This window comes from Nicotiana sylvestris, chromosome 11 (assembly GCF_000393655.2).
Source record: "Nicotiana sylvestris chromosome 11, ASM39365v2, whole genome shotgun sequence".
NCBI lineage: Eukaryota > Viridiplantae > Streptophyta > Magnoliopsida > Solanales > Solanaceae > Nicotiana > Nicotiana sylvestris.
This window is the reverse complement of record NC_091067.1, coordinates 14,134,257-14,149,072: the sequence shown is the minus strand read 5'-3', so window position 1 is coordinate 14,149,072 and position 14,816 is coordinate 14,134,257. Positions and strand designations below refer to the sequence as shown.

The 14,816-nt window shown below is 38.3% G+C and overlaps 1 pseudogene; it reads right to left on the bottom strand.

The window, feature by feature from the left end:
- Positions 1 to 10,761: 10,761 nt before the first annotated feature.
- On the bottom strand, positions 10,762 to 11,356 carry LOC138880757 (uncharacterized; annotated as a pseudogene).
- Between the last annotated feature and the right edge of the window lie 3,460 nt (positions 11,357 to 14,816).

The window sequence follows — 14,816 nt, the reverse complement described above, 5'->3', positions numbered from 1 at the left end:
CTCAAAAACAGCCTTCCTATAGGCATCTAACTTTCCATCAACCTAAAAATTAAATATATAATTAGTTGGTAATCTTATTCTAACTGCTACAGTTACACTACAATTCAACAAACTATAATTGTTATAGATTTATACCACAAATTAACTACAATGTATAACATACTATAATTGTTATGTAATGAAGTCAAAATGTAGCAAATTATGTCAATATATTGTAGTTATTCATAATACCTGCACAATCCCCTTTTCCAACTTCATGAGCTTGCTACTGACAGATTCAATGTCCTCTTGACAATCTGTATATTTGGGTTCAAATGATGGAGAAGCAGCAGTTGGAACATGTGATGGTTGAGCACCATGTTCATCTTCATATTGAATCTTGTCTGGCAGATTAAGCACTCCAAGCTCTTCTCCAGATTCAATCATGTTTGTGAACTGAATGATGAAAATAACAGTTAATTCAAGTGACAAAAAAATGTAGATTCAATGTAGTTATTATGAATGTAATTGTAGCATCATACAAAAGTGGAAAAAAATACCTTGATCCACTCAGGCTTGATCATCTTCTCTTCAATTGCAGTTAACCAAATCTGCCCCTTTGTAGCTGACCATCTTAAAATGCGAGGTATAGATTCAGAACATCTCGTAGCAAGCTCGGTGCTGACGGACGAGCAACACTCATATAGCCACACTTGCAAGGCTAATGAGCATCCCCGTATCAGATAAGAATGTACATGGGGATTAAGACGATGTCGGACAGATTCAATAACCTGCTTGAAGGATTTGATACCCCATGGGTATGACTCAAAATTACCAGACTCTATTAGAAAGAACATAAACTTGTCTATGAAAGTCACATGGTCTTTATCAGAAGGACAAACAAAAAATTCCAACATATAAAGAATGCACAACTTCACCGCATCCACATCGTTTGCCCATGCTTTATTAGTCACTACATTTTTCAAATGCCATTTCTCAACCCTTTCTTTGTTCGGAAAATATGTATTCATTAAAGGGCTAACATAGGTGGAAGTGTAACCATAGTCTGAAAACTTATTCACACAATTAAGACCAGTTATCAACCCAAATTCTCTCAAGGAAAAATTCAATTTTTCACCCTTAAATAGTACTGAAAAATATGAGTCAGTAGACTTTGTCAATTCATACTTCATCAGAAGATGAAGTGATTGGTTTTGCATACAGATTGTGGGGAGACCTAATAAGTAACCAAAACAAGTTTTTCTGAAAACCCTTAAAGCATTCGGAGAGAGTAAAGCTTGTATCTGGCTAGGTATGCTAGGATCACACAAACTGTGGAATCTAAGCACACCATAATCAACATTTTGTTGTGCAAAGTAAGGTCCATTCTGTAGAAAATATAAAATTAATGAACATTAGTAGTTTGCATAAAAAGGAAACAGTAATCTACATATAACTACATGACAAATACAAAATATAACTAGAAGAAGAATAGCCTACCCACACCTATAACTACAAAACAATAACAGAAGAACAATGCACGTGTAAACATTATCTACAGGATGTAACAGTTACTTCAAGTATGTCACATAAATGTAGATTAACTGTAGTTAGAATGAAGTTAAATATATGAGCTATACAGGCTACAATAAAAAATAACATATCTACAATTTAACCATCAGACTACACATCAACTACAAACTAACTACATTTATACACTGTCTAAGAGTCACAGTTCCAATTAAACTACAAAATTGAGACAAAGAATCTACAAAACAGTTACTTCAAGTATCTCACATAAATGTAGATTAACTGTAGTTAGAATGAAGTTAAATATATGAGCTATACAGGCTACAATAAAAAATATCATATCTACAATTTAACCATCAGACTACACATCAACTACAAACTAACTACATTTATACACTGTCTAAGAGTCACAGTTCCAATTAAACTACAAAATTGAGACAAAGAATCTACAAAATTAGGACAACACCACATTTTACCAAAATACACTTGAACAATCAAAGAAGAACAATGCACGTGTAAACATTATCTACAGAATGTAACAGTTACTTCAAGTAACTAGAAGAAGAATAGCCTACCCACACCTATAACTACAAAACAATAACAGAAGAACAATGCACGTGTAAACATTATCTACAGGATGTAACAGTTACTTCAAGTATGTCACATAAATGTAGATTAACTGTAGTTAGAATGAAGTTAAATATATGAGCTATACAGGCTACAATAAAAAATAACATATCTACAATTTAACCATCAGACTACACATCAACTACAAACTAACTACATTTATACACTGTCTAAGAGTCACAGTTCCAATTAAACTACAAAATTGAGACAAAGAATCTACAAAACAGTTACTTCAAGTATCTCACATAAATGTAGATTAACTGTAGTTAGAATGAAGTTAAATATATGAGCTATACAGGCTACAATAAAAAATATCATATCTACAATTTAACCATCAGACTACACATCAACTACAAACTAACTACATTTATACACTGTCTAAGAGTCACAGTTCCAATTAAACTACAAAATTGAGACAAAGAATCTACAAAATTAGGACAACACCACATTTTACCAAAATACACTTGAACAATCAAAGAAGAACAATGCACGTGTAAACATTATCTACAGAATGTAACAGTTACTTCTGAAGGCTAACTAGAAGAAGAATAGCCTACCCACACCTATAACTACAAAACAATAACAGAAGAACAATGCACGTGTAAACATTATCTACAGGATGTAACAGTTACTTCAAGTATGTCACATAAATGTAGATTAACTGTAGTTAGAATGAAGTTAAATATATGAGCTATACAGGCTACAATAAAAAATAACATATCTACAATTTAACCATCAGACTACACATCAACTACAAACTAACTACATTTATACACTGTCTAAGAGTCACAGTTCCAATTAAACTACAAAATTGAGACAAAGAATCTACAAAATTAGGACAACACCACATTTTACCAAAATACACTTGAACAATCAAAGAAGAACAATGCACGTGTAAACATTATCTACAGAATGTAACAGTTACTTCAAGTAACTCACAAAATGTAGATTAATTGTATTTAGAATGAAGTTAAATGTAGCAGCAATACAGGTTGCAATGAAAAATACCATCTCTACAATTTAACGATCAGACTACAAATCAACTACAAACTAACTACAGTTATACACTGTCTAATAATCACAGTTCCATTAAACCTACAAAATTGCGAAAAATAATCTACAAAATTAGGACAATACCAACATTTGGCCAAAAAACACTTGAACACTAAATTAACACTTGAACAACAGATTTTTACAACCAAAATCAAACTACAAAACAGTGAGGAAACATAAATAGTGTTTACCTTTATTGAAATTTTTTCCTTAACCAATTTTGGTACTTTTTTTTAGGGTTTCTTCTTCTTTGGTTTTGATGAAAAAGGAGAGACCTTGTGTTTTTTCACAGATGGAACTTTGGGAGAATCATCTACAAAATCGTCATCTACACTCAACTATTTCCCCTTGCGTTTCAGTTGATTCTCGACTAGTTTATCAACTCCACCAACATCAACATCGTGCAAATGCTTGCTTCTCATTTCCGCACGGATTTGTCTAGGAGATGAAATACCAGTAGTTTGTTCACTTGCATGCGTCGATTGTGGGTTTTTTGGTGGTGATTTTGGTGTTAAAACACCCAAATCAAAGGTTGGAATATCAGCAAATATAGCTTTTGATGATTTTTTTTGGGGAGTGTTGGTTTTTTTCATGATTTAGGAGTTGAAGACAAAGATGGAAGTGAATTCAAATCGTGGGGGATACTATCAACTGAAGGTAATTAAGTGGAGAAGAAAGTGATGGTAATTGTGGGTGAGAAGAGATTGTACGAGAATGGAGGAAAAACTGAAGGTAAATCGTGGGGGTGGGGGGAATTAACTGAAGGTAAATCGTAGGGGGTATGGGGGGGTGGGAGGAGAGAGAGGCGGGTAAACCAAATAATGTGAAAATACAGTCCTAAAATCACGCCTAAAATAAATGAAGGAATAATTATACCCTTAATTTGAATTATGGTATATAAAAGGTAATTTGGTATGCTTAAATATAATTAACACAATCCTTAAACAATGAAGGTAATAATGTTTGATATATGGTATAGATAGGTAAAAATCCCATAGAAGAAAAGGGGTAATTTTGTTGTTTAAAGGTAAATGGGCCAACTTTTATCTTTGATTCAATAAGGCCCAAAGTTGATACAATCTTAGCTCTTTACTTAGTTTGAGTTCATGACCATTAACTACATAGTCACAATTGTATAAACGCCCACTTTACAAAAATAGCCATTTTTGCAAATCCGGCAAAATGGCCAGATTCACAAAGATATTATCACAGCATTCCTAGAAGCATATGTTGGCAGTGAAATTTCAGCAACTAAAACGAACTCATGCTATGTGTTATACACCTAAAGTCATTCATAACATACTTAGCATTGTTAATCGGATATAATAGCTTGAAAACATGCTTAAAAAATCCATAAACGACTTACATATCACATTCAAAAACTTACAACTCAATATTCAAGTATTATGAAGGACTATATTCACATTATCACATGCTTGATACATAACAATAACATACAAGCTCTTTTGTTGTCAAACTATTCATCACATCAAACACATTTAAATGGTGCAGCATGTTCAAGTTGTTCCCATTGCTGAAAATACGTACATTACGAGTCTTAAAGGATTATCTGGTAGCAAAAGAATAAACAGTAGTTCAGCAACTAAAGCAACATAAAAACAGCAACAAAACAGCAGCAAAACCAGCAACAAATCCGTGTTAAAACAACCCGAAAACTTAGAGAGGGAACCTAGAAACGAACTCTAAAGAGGACTTATACTTTTTTAAAAGTTTGCACTCTAAGATTCACTCCCAAAGCTCACCATTTCAGCTTACTTTTCATGTGTTCAACTGCTGAATTATTTTTTGTTTTTATGACAAAACAATTATAAAAAATGCCTCCTGAAAGTGTGATGGAGTCCCCTCAAAGTGAGGAAAGGGCAACCCTTAAATAGGCAAATTTGGACAGATTTTGGTTCACCGAATGTCTGTCCGACAAAAACTGACATTGTGTGCTAAACACTGTTCAAAATCTGTCCAAAGGTCAAAGGAAATCTACTATGTCAGAAACAAAGAGAAAAGAAAATCAAATATCATTTCAGCTACCCTAACTAGTAAAAGTAGGCTACTAGCACCCTATTTTGTGATAAAATAACATAAACTTCAGATTTTAACAACATCAATATCACCCTGTTGATTCAAAATAAACCAAGTATTAAAACATGTAATTAAACTTCACACATGTGTTATGAACAAATCGTAAGCAAACAAAAATTAACTATTAAAGCCAAACGAAACGCACGCTATCGCTGGAGCGATTTAATAAAACCAACTAGACAAACATAATCAAAAATGGATTAAATGAAAAAACAAGATAGAAACTAACTTTAACTAAAAAAATCAAAAAATTAATAACGGGGAGGATTACGATTTTACCATATACTCTCAAGCATTTCCTCACTATCTCACTTTAATCAACACAAAGCTATTTTACTACTTCAACAAGTGCAAAAACAGAAAATTTAACATTCCAAAACTTCAAAAACTAATGCTAAAATAATTAATAATAAAAAATAAAATCTGAAAAATAAAATAAAAATAAAAAATCAGCCATGAAAAAGAATAGGATTTTACCATTTTACAATTCAAGTGGCCGAAAAAATGGTGGTATGCCAAAAGAGGGTGTTCGGGGAGGTTGCCGGAATTTGGCCAGATTTTGGTCGCCGGATTTTCAGGGTGAAATTGGCATCAATAGCTAGGTCTTGAGGATCTCTATCCATTGATGTAGGTATTGTGGGGTGGTAGTGGTTGGACCTTCAATAATTTGGGCAAAAAAGTGACGGGAAAATTTCCTAGATCTAAAATTCAAGGAGTTTGAGGGATTTTTGAAGGATTTGGTTTGGAGATATGGAAAGAGGAAGTTGTGGAGATTACATGGTATGAATTTGGAGGTGGTCCGCCGGCGGCGGCAATTTCCGACCGGCAGCGGTGGGGAGGCGACAGCGGCTTGGGGGGAGAGAGAAGAGAGAGTGGTGAGAGGGAAAGAAAAGAGAGGAAATAATGGAGAAATGGGGCAAATTTTTGGGGATTTTAGGCTTTAAATACCTAGGATGAAGATCAAACTAGGACCGTTGGATTAAATCAAGATGGGTGGATGAGATTGAATCTTGTCACTTAACCAAAACGACGTAGTTTTAAGACAAAACTACGTCGTTTTAAGCTCTTCTTGGCAGCCCCCTTTTGGACCGGGTTTGTGCTCTTTGGGCTCAAATTTGGGCCAATTTTGGCACAATTTTAATTAAATTACACTAGCCCAAACCCTACCCCATTTATCAAACCATTACTCAACTCTTAAAACCTATATATACACAAATAAGAACAAACACACACACACACACACATACATATATTATATATATAAGGCAAAAATTAGGCATTTACAACTGCCCTCTTTGCTCGAGAACATGAAGAGTTTTCGTGCAAAGACAAATAAATGCCATGGATAATTTTTGCTCACATTCACTCTAATGGAAGCATTTTGAAAAAGGTGGTGATCGAACCTTACTTCTGAGGTTGCCTACATATCCTTGGCTATAAAGGAATCAGGTCAGTGTAGTTTTGGGAAAATTTGGTAGGTGGGACTACCAGACACTGGAGTTAAGACTGTTGTTGTTGCTGTTGTTGTTGTTACTCTTACCGTTACTGCTTCTTATATCAAAAGAAAAAGAGAAGAGCACTACATTTGTCTGCAAACTAAGAGTACAAAAATTCCTATCCACGTATCTTCTAGAGTCAAATCTTGATTCTTGACCTGCTCGCTTGTGTTGACCTTAGATTGGATCTTAATTCTTTTGAAGAAAAGATTATGACTCAATCTCGATGGCTTACTTTCTGGATCAGAATTTGAGAATATGAATCTTGAGAAGCTGGGATGCTGACACATTATCAAAGCTAAACTCCGACTATCTTGTGATCGAAGGATTTCTTTCTTCTGATGAGAAACTGAAACTGCAAGCTTTAATCGTCACTTGTGCTATACGGCAGAGCCTGCAAAGCCATCAAAGACAAACAAAAACGAACAAAATTTTTCTGCCCCAGTCTGGCACTAGGAAAATTCTGTGAGATATTAGAGAAATCTGTAAATTATCTAATTTATTGAAAAGGCAGATAGAAACAGTAGTATAAACTAGCTGAAAGAGATAAAATTTGGTAACGAAGGGTAGTTTAACCAGGGATCGGTACCTTGTGCAACTGAAAGGAAATGTAATCATAGGCTGGTACCCTCTCTTACTGGAAGGAAATAGAATCGGGTGTTAGCACCATGTATTATCGATAAAGTGTTGAATCCCTCTAGGCGAGACGGTTCGATCTGAGTTAAACTGTATTTAAACAACCTGAGCGAAGATTACTTCTACCCGGAACTACGAACTAGATCCCCCCAGGCGAAATGGTTCTACCTGGGTTAAGCTACGTAAAACACCCTGAGCGAAGAGTACTTCTACCCGGAAACTATGATTTAGATCCCCCTAGGCGAAACGGTTCTACCTGGGTTAAGCTACATAAAACACCCTGAGTGAAGAGTACTTCTACCCGAAAACTATGAGCTAGATCCCCCTAGGCGAAACGGTTCTACTTGGGTTAAGCTACGTAAAACACCCTGAGCGAAGAGTACTTCTACCCGAAAACTATGAGCTGAATCCCCTAGGCGAAACGGTTCTACCTGGGTTAAGCTACGTAAAACACCCTGAGCGAAGAGTACTTCTACCCGGAAACTATGAGCTAGATCCCCCTAGGCGAAACGGTTCTACCTGGGTTAAGCTACGTAAAACACCCTGAGCGAATAGTACTTCTACCTGGAAACTATGAGCTGAATCCCCATAGGAGAAATAGTTCTACCTGGGTTAAGCTACGTAAAACACCCTGAGTGAAGAGTACTTCTACCCGGAAACTATGAGCTGGATCCCCCTAGGCGAAACAGTTCTACCTGAGTTAAGCTTCAGAAAACACCCTGAGTGAAGAGTACTTCTACCCAAAAACTATGAGCTGGATCCCCCTAGGCGAAACGGTTCTACCTGAGTTAAGATTCAGAAATAGGACGTGTGAACAATAGTGATGCATGCTGAAAATAAAAGAAAATGGAGATTTTAAGGATCTTACGTTTGGTGACATTCGTTCACTTAGGACCAACATTCTGCACTACTTTGTTTCTGCTTTAAACAAAGAAAAACTTGTAAGTTTTTAAAGTGGTTGTTGGTTTGTGGCCTTAATGCCCTGAGTAGCTTGATTCACGACCACTGCTATCGAAGAACCAATTCTGTTAGCGTGGTACCGAGATGTTATGCCGCTCTGTATCATTTTCTAGAGACCTTGGCTTCACAATATTGCCCCCAACTGCTTCATACCCAGATGTCCATGGTACCTCTACCCTTGTCTCTAAGGCAATTCATTTTTCTTTAAAATCAAACTCAGTTGTCTTACCCCAGTATCAGTTTGTGTCCGTAGTGCTCATCAACTTTTCTCATAAAGCAGGTCTTGCTTAGGAGACCTTTTCAGCTCTTTTTTTAGACACTTTGTTTGTCTTATCGAATGAGATCAGAGACGGATTCGTGCTTTCGTCAATGACATATATGCCCCAAATTGTGCTCGACATTACGGGGAAGCTGTAGCCAATTTTGCATCCCTTTCTTTGCTTCGATTTTGATACAGGATTAGACCGAAGGGGAATCAAAGAAAAATTATGGGTAAAAACAAAATAATAATTGGAAGCGAAAAAGAACTGTGCTTAAACAAAAGGTGTCCCTTTTGGGGAAAAGAATAGGGAGACTTATTTGGAGGTATGTGCTGACTTTAATGAATCATGACATGCATTTTGGACTGGATGCCTGATCTGTCTGAGCTATCTAATTCTCAAAATCCGCCGCAAATGTTCATCTTGAATTTGTCTTGGTTGTGCTCATGCCGGAGAATCAAAGACCCTTATTCGGCTAGTAGCGCCCATTGCAGGTTTTTGCTAACTAACCTCTCTCATTTCTCTACTAACTGTCACCTTATGGTGCCCATCTGGGTTTTCACCAATAAGACTCTCTCATTTCTCTTCTCACTATCGCCTTATAGTGCCCGTATGGTTTTTTTCACTGATAAGACTCTCTCAATTTTTTTTCTTTTCTTTTTGACTAAGATACTGTATGAGGGAGGTTATCCAATGCCTTTGGCATGGGGACTTCAATCATTCTTAAAACACATCGATCAAAAGTTCTTGAAAGATAAAAAGGCGAAATGAACCTTGAACTGAATTACAACTTTTGGAATCATTTTTACAGAAAAAACTGTGAAATAAAATAAACTTTTGCCCCAGTTTTGGGGTACTGGGAATATAGATTTTTTGTTCTGATGGGACCGAACCCAGGGTTAGGCTGCCTACTTATCCTTTCGGAATCAGGTCGGGCGTAGTTCAATGACTCAGAGATTTGTTGTTATTGTTTTTTTTACAAGTACACAAGTTCCAAGAAGTGAGAAACAAGGAAGACAAATACGACTCAAAAGGATTAACAAAAAGGGTGACACCTATTTGGAATAGCGAGCAAATGATAGCCTTCGCCACTTCAATCTGAGAAAATCAATGCGTGAAAATTCTACAATGGGTATATATCAGACATAATATCTTTTGACTGCATCTGCGTTAATAGTCATGTCTGGTACCCGTCCTTCTTCATCTACCAAGTGCAAGGCCCCTTTTGGTAACACTTTCTTGATGATGTAGGGTCCTTGCCAGTTCGGGGAGAACTTTCCTTTAGCTCTCACCTGGTGCAGAAGGATGCATTTCAAAATCAACTGGCCTACCTCAAACTGCCTTAGGCGCACTTTCTTATTGTAAGCGCGTGCCATTTTTTGTTGGTATAACTGGCCGAAACACACTGGTGCTAGCCGTTTTTCATCGATCAACATCAGTTGTTCTAATCGGGTCTTAACCTACTCAGTGTCTTCAATCTCTGATTCCACAATAATTCGGAGAGAGGGAATTTCGACTTCAGCAGGTATTACAGCTTCAGTTCCGTATACAAGCAGATACGGAGTTGCGCCAACAGATGTACGAACAGTCGTACGGTATCCCAAAAGAGCAAAAGGCAACTTTTCATGCCATTGCCTGGAACCTTGGATCATCGTCCTAAGAATCTTCTTGATGTTCTTGTTTGCCGCTTCAACTGCTCCATTGGCTTTTGGCCGGTAAGGGGTAGAATGGCGATGCATGATTTTAAATTGTTCGCATACCTCCTTCATCAAATGACTATTTAGATTAGCTGCATTGTCAGTGATAATGGTCATTGGGATACCAAAGCAACAAATGATGTTGGAATAAACAAAGTCTATCACTGTTTTCTTGGTAACTGCTTTGAAAGTGACGGCCTCCACCCACTTGGTGAAGTAATCAATTGCAACCAAAATGAATCTATGCCCATTTGAAGCCTTTGGATCGATCGGCCCAATAACATCCATTCCCCAAGCAATGAAAGGCTAAGGAGAGGACATGGGATGCAACTCCGAAGGAGGCGAGTGAATCAGGTCACCGTGAATCTGGCACTGGTGACATTTGCGAACAAATCTGAAGCAATCTCGCTCCATGGTAAGCCAGTATTACCCTACCCGTAGAATCTTCTTCGCCAAAACATATCCATTCATGTGAGGTCCGCATACCCCTGAATGCACTTCACTCATGATCCGCTGCTTCTGTAGCATCTATGCATCTCAACAAGTTTAAATTTGGGGTCCTCTTATACAGAATTTCCCCATTCAGGAAGAAACCACTGGCGAGTCACCTTATAGTTCTTTTTTGATCTCCTTTGGCATGCTCTGGATATTGTCTTGTTTTCAGGAATCATTTTATGTCATGATACCATGGTTCACCATCTGGTTCTGTCTCGATTGAATTACAATAACCGTGTTGATTCCGAACTTGGATTTCTAGTGGATCAATATGAGTGTTGCCTGGATAAGGGAGCATCGACGCTAGAGTAGCCAATGCATCGACTAGCTCGTTGTGAAACCAAAGAATGTACCTGAACTCGATAGATTTGAATCTTTTGCTCAAGTCTCGCACACATTGTCTGTACGGAATAAGTTTGATGTCTCGAGTCTCCCATTCGCCTTGGGCTTGCCTGATAAGCAAGTCAGAATCTCCCATAACTAATAGTTCACGCACATCCAGATCGATGGCCATTTTCAAACCCATGATACAAGCTTCATATTATGCCGTATTATTAGTACAGAAGAACCGAAGTCTGGCCGTCGCAGGGTAATGGTGTCCAATAGGTGAGATGAGGATTGCCTCGATCCCAACTTCTTTGATATTGGCAGCCCCATCAAAATACATTTTCCATACAGAGTGATCGTTTGGAACCACTTCCTCTATCGAGTTGACCTTTCCGTCCGGGAAGTATGTGCTAAGTGGCATGTACTCATTATCAACTGGATTCTCTGCCAAATGATCTGCCAAAGCCTGTGCTTTCATCGCGATGCGAGTGACATAGACGATGTCAAACTCTGTGAGCAGGATTTGCCATTTTGCGAGCCTGCCAGTGGGCATTGGCTTTTGGAAGATGTACTTCAAGGGATCCATTCTGGATATGAGGTAAGTAGTGTAGGCCAAAAGATAATGTCTCAACTTTTGAGCGACCCAAGTCAAGGCACAACATGTCCTTTCTAAAAGGGTGTACTTAACCTCATAATCGGTGAACTTCTTGCTCAAATAATATATTGCCTGTTCCTTTCTGCCTGTTGCATCATGTTGCCCCAGAACGCATCCAAAGGAATTATCCATCGCGGATAGATATAAAAACAAAGGCCTACCAGGTTCAGGTGGGACCAGTATAGGGGGTTTTGACAGATAATCTTTGATCTTGTCAAAAGCCTTTTGGCAATCGTCTGTCCATCTGACAGTGGCATCCTTTTTCAGCAACTTAAAGATGGGCTCGCACGTGGTTGTGAGCTGAGCAATGAACCTACTGATGTAGTTCAACCTCCCGAGAAAACTCATGACCTCTTTTTTGTTCTTTGGGGGTGGCAGATCTCGAATGGACTTTATCTTAGATGGATCCAATTCGATGCCTCTCCGGCTGACTATAAAACCGAGTAGTTTCCCATATGGGACCCCAAATGCACACTTGGCTGGATTAAGCTTAAAGTAATACCTACGAAGCCGTTCGAGGAACTTTTTCAAATCACACATGTGATCGGCTTGTGTCTTTGATTTTATGATGACATTGTTGACATGTACTTCAATCTCTTTGTGCATCATGTCATGAAAAATGGTGGTCATGGCCCTCATGTAAGTTGCCCCTGCATTCTTTAAACCGAATGGCATGACCCTGTAACAATAAGTACCCCATGGCGTGGTGAAAGCGGTCTTTTCTACATCATCCTCATCCATTAGAATTTGGTGGTACCCAGCATAGCAATCCACAAATGATTGGATCTCATTCTTTGCGCAATTATCTACAAGAATGTGGATGTTTGGCAAAGAAAAATTATCCTTTGGACTTGCTTTGTTCAGGTCCCTATAGTCGACACAAAATCTGGTTTTTCCATCCTTCTTTAGCACGAGCACAACATTTGCCACCCAGGTGGTGTATCAGACAGCTCTGACCATATTGGCGCTTAGTTGCTTCATTATTTCTTCTTTGATTTTGTCGCTCATGTCTGTTTTAAATTTTCGTTGCTTTTGTTGGACTGGTAGAAAACTAGGATATGTAGGAAGCTTATGAACCACCAAATCAGCACTTAAACCCGGCATATCATCGTAAGACCAAGCAAACACATCTCTGTATTCAAATAAAAGTTGAATCAAGATATCTCTGGTTTTTTGTTCAGTGTGAATGCTTATCTTCGTTTCTCTAACTTCTTCAGCACTTCCGATATTAATCATCTCAGTTTCATTAAGGTTTGGCTTAGGCTTGTTTTTAAATAGTTCCAACTCTTTTTTTATTTCCTCAACAATCTCATCCTCCTCATATTCAACCTCTTGATACGTTATTTCGATATTAGACAGCTTTTCAAGATCTGGGCATGAATTCCGCATGCATGTCATGTTATTAAAGCCGGTATTAACAAAACTGAAATGAAAATAAAATGACAGGAATTAGGAAAAGAAAAAGATAGGAAATTGAACTGCATTTTATTGAATTTGAAAGGATAGAAGGGTTAACATCAAAACAAAACAATCATCCTGAGATATTTGGATTACAACCCTGAAAGTAACCCAAAATACAAAAAAGAAGCTGCAAAAGTAGACTACCAAGACTCCTTCCTTATGGGGAGAGGAGTTGATTCCCAGTTGGTGAGCATGGTGTCTAGGTCAATTAGTTGCACATCGGCACGACTAGTGCCTTCACCAGCCTGGATCATATTCACTTCAGAAAACATCTCGCTGAGGCCATGGCAAATTTCATCAATGTTTGCATGCGCCGAGGAATTTTGACCCTCTCGGAGTTGTGGCTTGACAAAAGTGTAGAAAATATGAGGGATAGACTGTTGCAAGACCCATCCACTCTTTTTGCGGTGTTTGGATTTGTTTTTGTCTGATTGTGTTGGCCTGAAGCTTAAGCCAAAAGTACCCCGGTACGGAGAAATAGGCTCTGAAATTCCTTGCAATGATGCCCCCAAACCTTTTCCTGGCTCATAACCTTGTCTCATCATAACCGTAGCCACCATTACAGATGTGGCGGAAAGATGAGGATGTAGAATGGGATTTCCTTCCTCGACATAGTCCACAACAACCACTTCAAAAGCCTGATAGACAATGGACTCAGACCCTTCCTTGGCCTCAATACATGGGATTAATGGGTCTTTATAAACGGAAGACTCGTCTTCTCCGTGAACAATAATTTCTTGCCCGTCATGTTCGAATTTGAGCATCTGGTGCAAGGTGGATGGCACAGCTCGGGCTGTATGGATCTATGGCCTTCCAAGAAGAAAGTTATAAGAAGTGACCATGTCCACTACTTGGAAAACAATCTCAAAGTCCACCGGCCCTATCGTCATGGCGAGGTTGATTTGCCCCATGGTATCTCTCGCTGAGCCATCGAAAACCCGGATGCGAACATTGTTGGGTCGGATTCTGTCTGTATTGATCTTCATGCTTTGCAAAGTAGAGAGAGGGCATATATCTACACTTGAGCCTCCATCAACCATGACTCTCTTTACATAATGCCCCTCACATTTGACCATCAAGTTCAAAGCTCTATTGTGCCCGGCTCCTTCCTCGGAAAGTTCATCATCGGTATATGAGATTCTTTTTACCTCAAAAAATCTATTGGCCATCTTCTCCAACTGATTCACTGTGGTCTCCTCTGAGATATGTGCCTCGTTCAGGACCTTGATTAGTACACGGGCATGCTCTTTGGAATGTATGAGCAGAGATAGTAGAGAGATTTGGGCAGGAGTCTTTCTTAGCTGGTCAATGATTAAGTAATCCTGAGCTTTCATTTTCTTCAAAAACTCTTCTGCCTCTGCTTCAGCAACTGGCTTCTTTATTGGCAATTGGCCTCCTCTAATTTGCTTGGCCTTCATCAACTCTTCTGGAGAATAACACCTCCTCGATCGAGTCAAACCTCCATTTCCCCCACTTCCTCTATGATTTCCTTGCCTTTGTAGGTCATCACAGTTTTGTGTAGTTCCAAGGAACAGTTTTTGTG